Genomic DNA, 14,430 nt, shown 5'->3' on the forward strand with positions numbered 1-14,430 from the left:
AACAAAAGAGAGAAGAAATTCCTTAAATGGGGCACTCGCGGATCAGGACTATTGTTTAAAATAAAGTATTGCGAAATATAATGAAAAAGAAAGAGAAAATATATATGTAAATAAAAATTGTGTGACCACTGTTGATTATGTTGAATTATACCATTAATTATATATTCATCATCATATGGCTTAGTAGCTTATTGTGAGTTTATCACAATGGAGTGTCAGTATTATAAGGGACAAAAACACACACTCACTTCTTCCAGGTTAGTGAGATCTGTGGGGTCTAGTTACTAAGCAGTGTTAGGAGACAGTGGGCCTGATTCAGACCAACTCGCAAGCGGGTCGACGGTGGCCCAGTGCGTACGCGCGAGCCCCAGAGTGAGCGCAAAAGCACTCTCTCCGGGGCTCACTACAAAAGGGGCGGCTGTCGATGTTGATCGACAGCTCGCCCCATTTTGTAGGCGTGGCAGGGGGGGTAGCTTCACAAACGGAGGCGTTCCCATGCGAACGCCTGCCGTTTGTGGGCGGCCCTACTGACATCACTAGTGATGTCAGTAGGTGGACTTCCTGCTCTAATAGTGCAGGAAGTCCACTGGGGCTTGCGGCAAGGAGACCCTACCGCAAGGGTCTCGTCGCAAGCCCGATGGTCTTGACCATCGCGACCATCATCATGGCCGCTAGCATAAGCTGTGGGTGGTAACCCACAGCTATGCGAGCAGCCAAGAGGCCGCAACAAAAACAAAAAAAACACGCCCTGATTCAGAGCGAGCGGCTCTGAATCAGGCCCAGAGTGAAAAGTGATAGGGGATAAGAAGTAGGTGAAAGTAAAGTAAGAAGAAGCACAAGAGGGTAGAGACCCTGCTCGTAAGAGCTTACATTCTAAAGGGGAGGGGCAGACAAACAGGTGTGACACAGATGGGGTAGGCAGGGAGGAAGGAGCATGATGCAGCTAGTTTGGATGAGAGCTGGAAGGTTATGATGGAGTAGTGGGTCTTGAGAGCCCGTTTGAAGGATTGTAAAGAGGAGGAGAGTGATAGTGAGAGGGAGAGCGTTTCAAAGGTCGGGAGCAGCACGGGCAAAATCTTGGAGGCGGGAGTGGGAGGAAGTAATCAATTGGCATGAGAGGTGGCGTGCATTAGTTGAGCGAAGGGGCGGACAGGAGAGTGGAGGGAGATGAGGTCAGTGATGTAAATGGGAGAGTAATGGGTGAGGGCTTTGGAAGCGAGTGTGAGAACCTTGAATTGGGTTCTAAAAGGGAAGGGGAGCCAGTGGAGGGCTTGTAGGAGAGGGGAGGCAGATGCAGAGCGTTTGGAGAGGAAGATGAGCCAAGCAGCAGCATTGAGCACAGACTGGAGAGGAGAGAGATGGGAGTTGGGGAGGCCAGATAGAAGAAGGTTGCAGTAGTCCAATCTTGACATGATCAGTGAGTGTATGAGGGTTTTGGTGGCATCCTGGGAGAGATAGGGTCTAATCTTGGAAATATTTTTGAGATGGAAACGTCAGGATTTTGAGAGGCTCTGGATATGTGGTTTGTAGGACTTGGTTGCTTACGCTCTGTTGCATATCTAGGTGTTATGGTCACTAATGTAGCAATGTATATTATCCATGTCCTTGTCCTATTTTGTACTGTAAGTAAGTTGTCAAATTATTTGTTTATGTGCTATGTAAGGCGCTGCGGAACACTTGTGACGCCATATAAAGAAAGGATAATAATAATAAGGTGCCAGCCAATCAGCTCCCAACTGTCATTTTTCGAACACAGCCTGTGAGATGACAGTTGGGAGCTGATTGGCTGGCACCTTATCTCATTTCACTCTGTCTCCTAACACTGCTTAGTAAATAGACCCCATAATATTGTGTATCTAACGTAAATATCAAACTCCAGATATAAAAGAGCAACTGTATTCACTCACAGCCTGACAATATGAATACATATGATTTCAAAGATAGAATCTGTTGAATAAGATCTGTAGTATAAGACAGTGCTTATATAGCTACCAGGATTTCCTAGTCTTTCAAAGCAGAATATATTTATCTCCTTTGATCATCAAGGTAAGGGAGATATATATCTCAAAATGTTGTGTTATTAGGCGTTCCCTAATATAAATATTGACGCAGTTTATATCCTCATTTATTAGCTCTGATAGATTACAGTAATATCATACGAGGTTAAAGGAGATGTTAGAAAATGCCCTGTAATGTGTTTTAACACGGTGTGACATAACCAAAGTGTGTTTTCACTGTCACTATCATGAGAAAGAAGATATTATTTGCATGGATATGGGTTTAATACCCCGATATTATGTGTTTGTGGCTTATATACTGAATATATTGCCCACTATTCCATCTAAGGGTGAGAATAAACCTTGATTGTTGGATCGAGTCAGATCATGTGAAACAGTGTATCATAAGGCATCCATAGCACACTCATGCTGACACAATGTGTCCTCTACTCTCCTAACTCTGGCAGGTCCCTATGTCTAACAGACACCCTCCGTCTATGTCATCACTTATCAAACAAACAGTGGTTTCAACACATGAGTATTAAAAACATAGCACACGCTAGCAAGCGAGTGCCGCATGTCTCCTGACGCGCGTTTCGCATCTAATGCTTAGTCATAGGATCAAAACAGTTTTGTGTGTACATGTTTTATGTGTGTGTACATGTGTGAGTGCATGTATGTTTAATAAACTTATACTGTGTACGGTGTGTGTCCTGTGTTTATTTAAACATTTCTTTGCAGGTGAACTACAGGTACCAGCTGGCCCTTAATGCCCCGCATGCTTGTACTTGTGGTTCTCCAAGTAGCAGCATGCGGGGGAGGCTTGCTGGGACCTGCAGTTCTACTTGTAAAGACAATGTTTACACATCTATTTTTACACAACACCTATACACTATTAACCCGCCACCCATGATCACCAGAGGTGGCGGGGACAGCCCCGGGCTATCAGCCTGGGGGGTCCCCAGCTCTACAGGAATCCCCGGCCTGGGCTGACTAGCGGTCAGGGCTGATGCTGCCGCTGGGGGGGTCCAGTGATAGGGCTCTCCTGGCTGTGGCATCAGTCCCCCCGCTAGAAAAAGTCTGGTGCACAACATTTTTATTTATTCACAGATGTACGGATGGTTCTCACTACCCGTGTGTGCATCAGTCTTTTTTTTTGTAACAAATGAAGCTGCTAGGACGCACGATGCATCGCATGCTGAAAAAGACGGCACGATCAGCATACGAACACGACGGAGAAGATGGACTGCACATCTGATCACACGATATGTTTTGATGGCTGCGGGAGCGCGCATCACATCCTACCTAAAAAGCACATGATTTCCACACGATCCATCGTACGGCGCGTCGAAAATCGGGGAATCGGCCCGAAATCGCGTAGGTGTATGGCCAGCATAAGAATACCCAACGCATTTCTAATACACCTCTTAGTGCATCTGTCTGAATTTGTATTGTAACTCTGTATGAGCACCATCGGGACACATGCGCGGTGCAACTCAGACGCATGCACTAATAACATCACATAAGAATAAAAACCAGTTTGGTCCCCATAGGATAAAACCCACGTTGGCCCCTACAGAAAAAAAAACAAGCAAACACACTGGCCCCTACAGCAAACAACACGCTAGCCCTCACAGGAAAAAAACAAACACATTGGCCTCAATAAGAAGAAAATAAAACACAATGGCCGCGAACAGGAAAAAAATAAAACACATTGTCCCACATAGGAAAAAAGAAAACACATTGGCTCCCAATAGGAAAACATACACAGTAGCTCCTGACAGGAAAAAAAACACACACATTGGTCCCCGACAGGAAACAAAAAACACATTAGCCCCTGGCAGGAAAAAACAAACAAATTAGCCCTCAACAAGAAAATAAAAAACACATTAGCCCCCACAGGAGAAAAAAAACACATTTGCCCCCGACAGGAAAAAAAACACATTAGCCCCCGACAGGAAAAAAACAACTCATTGGGCCCCACAGAAGAAAATAAAACACATAGGGCCTGATTCAGAGCCGGACGCTCTGACCAGAGCGCTCGATCTGAATCAGTGCCCTCCTCCATGAAAATAGAGCGTCCTCCTGGACGCTCGTATAGCTGTGGGTGACCACCCACAGCTATAGCGAGCATCCATGATGATGGTCGCGATGGTAAAAGACCATCGCGACCATCGGGCTTGCGATGAGACCCTGCGGTAGGGTCTCGCTTCCGCAAGACCAGGAGTGATTTTGGCTCTATCAGAGCCAAAGTCACTCCCACTGACATCATTACTGATGTCAGTGGGGCCGGCTTCAAACGGTAGGCGTTCCCATGGGAACGCCTCCGTCTGGCCGCCACGCCCCCGGTACACCCACCAAAGGGGACGTGCTGTCAATCACCATCGACAGCACTCCCCCTTTGGTGCGAGACCCGGAGCGACAGCTTGGCTGTCGCAGTCCGGGTCTCGCACATGCGCACGACGGAGCTCCCTCCGTTGTGCGCATGCGCAGTGGGGCAACATCGACCCGTTTGCGAGCGTCCTTTGCTCGCGAACGGGTCTGAATGACCCCCATTGTCCCACATAGGAAAAAATAAAACACACTGACTCCCAATAGGGAAACATACACAGTAGCTCCTGACAGGAAAAAAAATACACACATTGGACCCCACAGGAGAAAAAATACACATTAGACCCCACAGGAGAAAAAAAAACTCATAGGACCCCACAGAAGAAAAAAAACACATTAACCCTCACAGGAAAAATATAAAACATACATAATTTCCGCAGTCTTCCACAGAAGACTGACCTGTCTGCAGCACTTGCTGATATACTGGGCTCTGGGACATTTCAACTGCACCGCACAACTTGTAGCAGGTCAGGGGGTCCTCAGTTCCAGTTCCAGCCAGGGCTGCCATTAGAAATTGTTGGACCTGGGACTGACAAAATAGGCAGGGCCCCCCTCTCTCCAAGTCTGGGACTCAAGTCCTGGCAGTCCCCCCCAAACCCCCCCCCCAAGGCGGTGGTCCTGACTGTGAGGCATAATATTTTATACTGAAGTGGGCACTGTGGGTCATGATATTTAATACTAGAGGAAGTGTGGCATAGTGGGGGCATAATATTATTAATGGGGACATTGTGTCAAATATTATTATTATTATTACATTTTATTTATAGGGCGCCACAAGTGATCTGCAGCGCCGTACATACAGTAAAGAGTACACAGAACATTACATTACAATACAGTAACCAACTTATAAACAGAACACAAGTAACAATTAGCAACACAATTCTCCACACACAGTACAGCTGGGAAGGTGACAGCTGTCATATAAGTGCTAGAGAAGAGGGCTGTGAGACAGTGGGGAGGAGGACCCTGCTCCTAGGAGCTTACAATCTAGGGGCACTGTGGGGCATAACATTAATACTGGGGACAGGACGGGTGAGGGAAGAGAAGTCCTCACATACTGTCGCAGCGTGCAAGGGAAACAGACCGGCCGGGCAGAGCTGGAGAGAGAGGGAAGGGGTGGGGACTCGGGAAGGGGGTGGGGAGAGGAGACTTAAGGTGCGTACACACTGGGCGATATTACTGAGCGATTGCACGATTATGACATCGTAATCATGCAATCGATCAGTAATCGTGCACTATAATGTCGGAAACGACCAGCGATGCGCGCTTCCCCTGGTCGTTTCCGACATCTCTCACCACCTGAACATGCCGGCCAACAACCTGCCAATAACGACAGATTGGCCATGTTCAGGAATGATGGAGGGTGCCTGCACTGAGCGACATATCGTTCAGTGCAGGCACAACAGGGGGGGATCAGGAACGACTGTACGATTACGATGTCGTAATTTAGTGGCAGTGCGAGCTGGCCTGGCTGAGGGGACTATGGGACCATTATTCCTGGAGCTTAGATTATACCATATCTCCAAAGTGGAGGTGATATAAGCAGCACATGTGTGCAAAGGATATAAAATGCTCCCGTATAATATACAGATCTGTATTGATTTTTTATAGATTTTTTATATGGGGTTGTTATAATTAATATTTAGATTTTTAATCTGTATACATATTTGTTCTATTTAGTGCACTTTTTATAATTTTGTGATTTGTTGATTATATTTTTCATTATATATTGTATTAAATAATTTTTGTCTACCAGCGCTGTCTATACTTCTGTATATGACTATGGGACCAGCCCAGCGGGAACTTACCCGCTGTCCCAATCCACCCCTGATAGTAGCAATAATTGATGCCACTTTTATTAGACTAACAAGTATGTACACAATACATATACATCGTATACACATACATGGTACATACATACAAATACATAGTATACATACACATAGTATACACATGCATGCAGGGGCGTATATTCCTATTGGCCAGGATGGCACTTGCAAGGGGCGCCGGCCGGTGCGGGGGGGCGCTAGCACTGCCCGGCATTGCCACCCGCGACCAGTTCTGTCTGTCAAAAGTCTGTGCAGTTGGGAGCTGGAGCACCATTTATCATTCTATTCTATAGAACGGTACCTCAGTTCGTGGCTCCGCGATTTCCATTTTTTATTTTTTTTTTACCAAGTCCGGAGATACCTACTTTGGGCCGAAGAGGACCTGAACTTCACATAGGAGACGGTGAGTATGGATATTTTTTCATAGGTACCTACCCTATGGATATTCTACATGGACAAGTGAACCGATGCTATAGGGACACATAGGAGAGTATGTGTATATGTGTGTGTACATGTGTGAGTGCATGTACTGTATGTTTAATAAACTTATACTGTGTACAGTGTGTGCTCCCTGTGTTTATTTAAACATTTCTTTACAGGTGAACTACAGGTACCAGCGTGCCCTTTATAGCCCCCCGTTAGAAAAAGTCCAGTGCTGGTTCTGGAAAATACAGGGGAACCCTACTAATTTTTTTGCCCTGTATTTCCAGAATCAGGACTGGATCAGAGCCCAGTGCTGGTTGCGCAGAATACGGGGGACCCCTACGTCGTTTATCCCCCGTATTTTGGCAATCAGGGCTGGTTCTGACTAACCCGGTGCTAGTTGTTCTCACATACGGGGGACTCCTACGTCGTTTATCCCCTGTATGTTTGCCCAACCAGCACTGGGTCACTCAAGCCCGGGGCTGGTTGCTCTTTGGGTGGGGGGGCATGACGTGTTTTTTTTTTAAACTTTTTTTTTTTTTTTTTTTCACAGATGCATGAATGGTTCTCACTGAACCATCCCTGCATCTTTGCTTATTTTATTACAGACAGATGAATGCATTACGGATCTCCCCTTGCGTGCATCAGTTTTTTGTTTTTACAAATGACGTTGCTCGGACGCACGATGCATCGCATGCTGCAGAACACGGCACGATCAGCATACGAATACGATGGATCATATGGGCTGCACATCTGATCATACGATATGTTTTAGGAGCTGCGGGAGCGCGCATCGGATCGTATCCTCTTTAAAAACAATACGATTTGTACACGATTCATCGTACGGCGCGTTGAAAATTGGGCAATCGGCCCAAAATCGTCCTAGTGTATGGCCAGCATAACTGCACTTCCGCCCTCACTACTGAAGGCTGTGGGGGCTCCCTAGTGACCCTGTAACTCAGGGATGGGGAACCTTAGGCCCTGGGGCCATATAAGTCCCTCAAGATAATTTGGTCTGGCCCTCTGAGCTTTTTTCTGCTAGCCTCATCTGGATAGGAGGGTGCCTATAATGGCACCCTGCAGCCAAAATCTATGCAGCACTGCCACCTGGAGCGTCCTTAGGTTGCTTCAGATGGTCACATCGCTGCCCTTACATCTCTCCGGAGTATCCTCAGGATGCTCCAGGCATTGTTGGGCATTGTTGTAATCACTGGCGATTGTGGCCCTGTCCCCGAGTGACATCACATGAAGGGGGCGTGGCCTGCACTGGGCCCGCGAATAGTATTATATATATTAAAATGGCCCTCGGGAGAAAAAAGATTCCCCTCCCCTGCTGTAACTAATGACATCTACTGAAGGGGAACTATCCTCTACCCTAGTGACCCAGTAACTGATGACGTCAGGGTGCTTCTACTGGAATGAAACTATCCTCTACCCTAGTGACCCTGTAACTTGTGACGTCAGGGTGCATCTGCTGAAGGGGATCTATCCTCTACCCTAGTGACCCAGTAATAGATGACGTCAGGGTGCATCTACTGAAGTGAAATTATCCTCTACCCTAGTGACCCTGTAACTCATGACGTCAGGGTGCTTCTACTGAAGAGGACCTATCCTCTACCCTAGTGACCCAGTAATAGATGACGTCAGGGTGCATCTACTGAAGAGGATCTATCCTAGTGACACGGCCGCGGAGGAGTCACTTCCTGCCCTTGGACCGCATAAAGTGCTTCCGGTGTGTGTCTGCGGAGCTTCCGGTTTTACTCCAGAGCCGCTCTCTGAGCAGCAGCATGATGTCCTGTGCTCCCGGGCTCGCATGAGTCACCTCCCCCCGGCGGCAGCAGTAGGTGAGTAGAAGCAGCGGGGACGGGAGAGCTGCCCTGTGTGTGGCTGGGGAGGGAGCGGCGGCTGCTGGGGACAGAGGCGCTGTGTACCCGCCCGCACGGTGCACTATGGCATTATAGCGTGTAACACCCGGTGCCCGGCCCTGTGCATGGCTCAAAGAGTCAAGGAACCAATGGTCACCTACCCCGGGCCAATGTGTAGGGAAAATATGTGGAACGACGTAATGTGGTTTGTGGGGTGACCATCATTAGGACAGTAACATGGGGGTAGGTGTGATAGGTACTGTGTGTGTGTATGGGGTGACCATCATTAGGACAGTAACATGGGGCTAGGTGTGATAGGTACTGTGTGTGTGTGTGTATGGGGTGACCATCATTAGGACAGTAACATGGGGGTAAGTGTGATATGTACAGTGTGTGTGTGTATGAGGTGACCATCGTGAGGACAGTAACATGGGGGTAGGTGTGATAGGTACAGTGTGTGTATGGGGTGACCATCATTAGGACAGTAACATGGGGGTAGGTGTGATAGGTACAGTGTGTGTGTGTATGGGGTGACCATCATTAGGACAGTAACATGGGGGTAGGTGTGATAGGTACTGTGTGTGTGTATGGGGTGACCATCATTAGGACAGTAACATGGGGCTAGGTGTGATAGGTACTGTGTGTGTATGGGGTGACCATCATTAGGACAGTAACATGGGGGTAAGTGTGATATGTACAGTGTGTGTGTGTATGAGGTGACCATCGTGAGGACAGTAACATGGGGGTAGGTGTGATAGGTACAGTGTGTGTATGGGGTGACCATCATTAGGACAGTAACATGGGGGTAGGTGTGATAGGTACAGTGTGTGTATGGGGTGACCATCATTAGGACAGTAACATGGGGGTAGGTGTGATAGGTACAGTGTGTGTATATGGCGTGATCATCATTAGGACAGTAACATGGGGGTAGGTGTGATAGGTACAGTGTGTGTATATGGGGTGACCATCATTAGGACAGTAACATGGGGGTAAGTGTGATAGGTACAGTGTGTGTGTGTGTATGAGGTGACCATCGTGAGGACAGTAACATGGGGGTAGGTGTGATGGGTACAGTGTGTGTATATGGCGTGATCATCATTAGGACAGTAACATGGGGGTAGGTGTGATAGGTACAGTGTGTGTGTGTATGGGGTGACCATCATTAGGACAGTAACATGGGGGTAGGTGTGATAGGTACAGTGTGTGTGTATGGGGTGACCATCATTAGGACAGTAACATGGGGGTAGGTGTGATAGGTACAGTGTGTGTATATGGCGTGATCATCATTAGGACAGTAACATGGGGGTAGGTGTGATAGGTACAGTGTGTGTGTATGGGGTGACCATCATTAGGACAGTAACATGGGGGTAAGTGTGATAGGTACAGTGTGTGTGTGTATGAGGTGACCATCGTGAGGACAGTAACATGGGGGTAGGTGTGATGGGTACAGTGTGTGTATATGGCGTGATCATCATTAGGACAGTAACATGGGGCTAGGTGTGATAGGTACAGTGTGTGTGTATGGGGTGACCATCATTAGGACAGTAACATGGGGGTAGGTGTGATAGGTACAGTGTGTATGGGGTGACCATCATTAGGACAGTAACATGGGGGTAGGTGTGATAGGTACTGTGTGTGTGTGTGTATGGGGTGACCGTCATTAGGACAGTAACATGGGGGTAGGTGTGATGGGTACTGTGTGTGTGTGTGTATGAGGTGACCATCGTGAGGACAGTAACATGGGTGTGTTTTGTGTATGGGGAAAATCTTTATCATGTCGCAGACGTTTTGCTGCTTAATTACAGCCCAATCTGCTAGCAGAATAATTAAGTACCTATCTGACCACCAAGGCTCGAAACTCCTTTAACCTCCGGACATAGCTAATGTTTTTTTTTCTGAATATACCCAGCTTTATTAGTTACAACTACAGCACGTTGTTCTTTTCCCTGAGAAATGCCAGAAGCCCAAATAGTGACCCAAACCACCCAGTGGCCCAAATAGTGACCCAAGATCCCTCCTGAGTTGAGGAAGCACGGGCCTATAGCTCTCCTAAACGCTGATGTCACAATATATGCCGAATTCATTGCAAGTTACTTTACCCCCGTTCTCCCTTCGTTCATGTTCTCTAACCAGGTCAGTTTTGTGTTAAGTAGACGGGGCCCCATACACACACACACACACTGTGTTAGCATGCCCTAATAGCAAAACTGTAGCAGTGCATGCTGGGTTATGTAGTTCCATAACAGCTGGAGTGTCAAGGTTAGCCAACACTGCTCTAGGTAAAGGATGTGGGCTGATTAAGTTCTGTGGGTAATTGGGTCAGAAGGTGTTAATGCCGCAGTGATGTAAGGTGCCTTGGTGCAGCGGCCCCTGCAATGTGCCAGCAGTGATGTAAGGTGCCTTGGTGTAGCGGCCCCTGCAATGCCCCAGCAGTGATGTACTGTGCCTTGGTGTAGCGGCCCCTGCAATGCCCCAGCAGTGATGTAAGGTGCCTTGGTGCAGCGGCTCCTGTAATACGCCAGCAGTGATGTAAGGTGCCTTGGTGCAGCGGCTCCTGCAATGTGCCAGCAGTGATGTGAGGTGCCTTGGTGCAGCGGCTCCTGCAATGTGCCAGCAGTGATGTGAGGTGCCTTGGTGTAGCAGCCCCTGCAATGTGCCAGCAGTGATGTGTGGTGCCTTGGTGCAGCGGCTCCTGCAATGCCCCAGCAGTGATGTAAGGTGCCTTGGTGCAGCGGCTCCAGCACTGATGTAAGGTGCCTTGGTGCAGCGGCCCCTGCAATGCCCCATCAGTGATGTAAGGTGCCTTGGTGCAGCGGCTCCTGCAATGCCCCAGCAGTGATGTAAGGTGCCTTGGTGCAGCGGTTCCAGCAGTGATGAGTGAGGTGATTGTGATCTGGTACTGTAGCGTCAGCGCCTACTCTGACCAGGAGATGATCTAATAATCTTCTCTCTGAGCTGGGAACGCCATTAGTGGGGCCTGACTGTGACACATACAGGGCAGCAGTGGTGTATAATGCTGTATTCCCTGTGTATAGATGGGCTTGGGGTCTGTACATGGACTGTGGGTGAGGATGTACATAACAAAGCTGATGTACGAGTTGGTTCATATTTAGGACCATGGAAAGAGTAGGGGTGCATGATTCTAAATCCTTAGCGTGAGGGTATTTTAATTTTTTTTATTTTTTTTTTCTTTGTCCAACTTTCGGATAACCTCACCACATGCAGTTTCTTGGGTAGCGGGAAGTAGGCCTGTGTAATCATCTGGCCATTAGAATGTTATAACGAAGAAATATACTGCATTAATGATGTATTGGGCAGTGTGTGCGCCATCTAGTGGTCACTATATAACATCTCACTATGCAGGTCACTGCCTGACACATTGCTGCACACTGCTGGGTAGTTTTGGCAATTAAACCTAATTTTAATAAGATGTGCAATTTATATATGTACAGTGTTTCCCACTCACAATGTACTTAACACGGAAAAAAAGCATATTAGTCTCCGCTGTTTTACCTGTAAACTGGTATTTTTAAATGCAGATAAATCCCTCTTTAAGGCTGTAATTGTCACACAGGTAAATGTGGATCCTGTATTGTTTCTGTTTAGCAGATGAAGATGTAACACACAGAACGGCAATAGAAAGTGTAACTTTGCATAGGTCATAATATGTAGCCTTAATAAATACTTGTTTGCTTTCAGGTCTGTCCTTTGTGGCTGCGATATTCTCATCACTGGAGCGTGTGCTACCCGGCGTGGATGCAGATACTAAGCACGGACGTCTCTTATTCTACAGTATATCTGGATTCAGCATCTGCCCGGCGGGGAAAGTCTTTGTAGGTCACAGCTGATTATTGAATGTCCGAGCACAGAAATATAACGCTAGTAAACAGTTTTTTTGTCCCAAGGGTTTTGAAGGATGGTTTAAATGTAATGTATGAATGATTATTTATCCTACCTGCTGTAATTACCTTTTATGGTGCCAGGTTTGTATTCCTCATTGGGAATAATCACAGGATAATATAAAGTGTAATTTTGTATTAATCAGAATGAATAGTGTTGGCAGATAACTTTGATCAGAGCAGCAAATGGTGCAAGTAGAAATCTATTCACACATGAGCCTAGTTCAGAGCTTCCCAAACGCCGCCATTACAAGCACAAATGACCTAATTAGTACCTCAGCCAATTTGGTTTAACCATCTGGGTTCAACCATGGATATTCTTAAAACCTGCACTGTAATAGCGTAGTTTGGGAAGCTCTGGCCTAGTCTGTGTGTGCGCAGAGCAGCTTAGCTAGTCAGTTTGCTTGTAGGTGCCATGGTGTTAGTAGCGATGGGTACCTCCTTTCTGAGGTATTTGTTAGCTTTAGAGCAAGTATTATGTTCCCCTATATCAGAGGTTCTCAAACTCTGTCCTCTGGACCCCAAACAGTGCATGTTTTGTAGGTTTCCTCACAGAATCAAGTGAATTTGCTCCCCCTGTGGATCTTTTAAAGTGTCAGTGAGTAATGACTACACCTGTGCACCTGCAGGGTGACCTGGAAAACATGACCTGTGAGGGTCCTGAGGACCGAGTTTGAGAACCTGTGCTCTAGATGTTATGGGGTAACAAAATGGCTGCCAAGGAGACATACTTATGTGTCCGCATTCAGAAGCATATAAACAGAAATGAATTGTACCAGCGAGGGAATGTGTCCTTTGGCCCATTTGCGGGCCCGGTGCAGGCCACACCCCTCCATGTGATGTCACACAGGTAGAGGCCACAATCGCCAGTGATTACAGCAAATACCGGCGTATCCTGTGGATGCTCCGGGGAGCTGTAAGGGCAGCCGTGTGACTGTCTGAAGCGTCCTAAGGATGCTCCATGTGGCGCTGCTGCATAGATTCTGGCTGCAGTGTCTCATTCTAGGCACCCTGATCGCCAGATAAGGCTAGCAGAAAAAAAGCTCCGAGGCCCAGACCAAATGATTTCGGGGGGGGGGGGGGGGGGGGGGGGGGATGTTCCCCATCCCTGCACTAAATGTTGCTATTCACACACCTTTTCTTGCACAGAGAACAATAAGCCTTTAGTACACATTGTAGGTCATACATGAAGCTCTAGAATCCAGTAGTAAATTCCCTTAATAAATGAGGCAATGTCGCCCCCTGTTGATGTAGTAGGGTACCAACACATGGACCGTGTTTAGGGAGATATCCCTGACACTCCTACTACACAGGGTATAAACTAGTCTTACAGGTGTAACCACTTGGCCTGGTGGGAAGAGCGTAATCGGACTAAGTGTGTCTCATTTGAATCTCTAGCCCGTTGCCAGGAATAGGGGTCCCTGGAGTCATCGTTAGTGCCCTATGGGGGGGGAGCGTTGGTGCACAGTGTATCTCCTGCCTGAGGTCTCTGGTCTCATAGCGAGCGGAGGGCACCCAGCATGTGACTTGCAGTAACACGGTGCCCAGAGGAGAGCAGAGTAAGTGTTTTTGGGCATTGTACATTTTTTATATTTGCATTAATATCTATGTTAATGCATTGTTTCTCTTTGTTTGAGCTTTACTAATATCGTTACAATATATTTAGTGGGTTACTTGTATTCATTAATACTCTTACTTGTTTTAACAATATATTTATGTATATAAATAAGTTGATATTATTTTCCAGGGCTGGCTCAAGCTCCACGCGCACCCTGTGCCAGTAATGTTGCAGTGCCCCCACCCGGTAATACTTTTGTTAACTGAACAAAAATAAAACCTCTCCTATCTTTTTAATTAAAGAAATGAATACACAAAAAAACAAAACAAACAAACAAAGGAATCAATTTTTAAGAAAAAAAATGTTAAAATGCTTTGGCCCCCACATTGTAAAAAAACATACACACACACATTAACCCCACCAGGACAAAATAACTACACATTGGCCCCCACAGGATAAAGACAAACA

General features: G+C 46.9%; 1 non-coding gene across 1 annotated transcript; it reads left to right on the forward strand.

Moving 5' to 3' along the window:
• The first annotated feature begins 11,371 nt into the window (after positions 1–11,371).
• LOC148443087 (Z30 small nucleolar RNA) lies at positions 11,372–11,463 on the forward strand. Its single transcript, XR_015875751.1, has one exon. It is a non-coding gene; the product is annotated as a Z30 small nucleolar RNA (small nucleolar RNA).
• Positions 11,464–14,430: the final 2,967 nt, after the last annotated feature.

This window comes from Taudactylus pleione, unplaced genomic scaffold (assembly GCF_031769625.1).
Source record: "Taudactylus pleione unplaced genomic scaffold, aTauple2 ptg001334l, whole genome shotgun sequence".
NCBI lineage: Eukaryota > Metazoa > Chordata > Amphibia > Anura > Myobatrachidae > Taudactylus > Taudactylus pleione.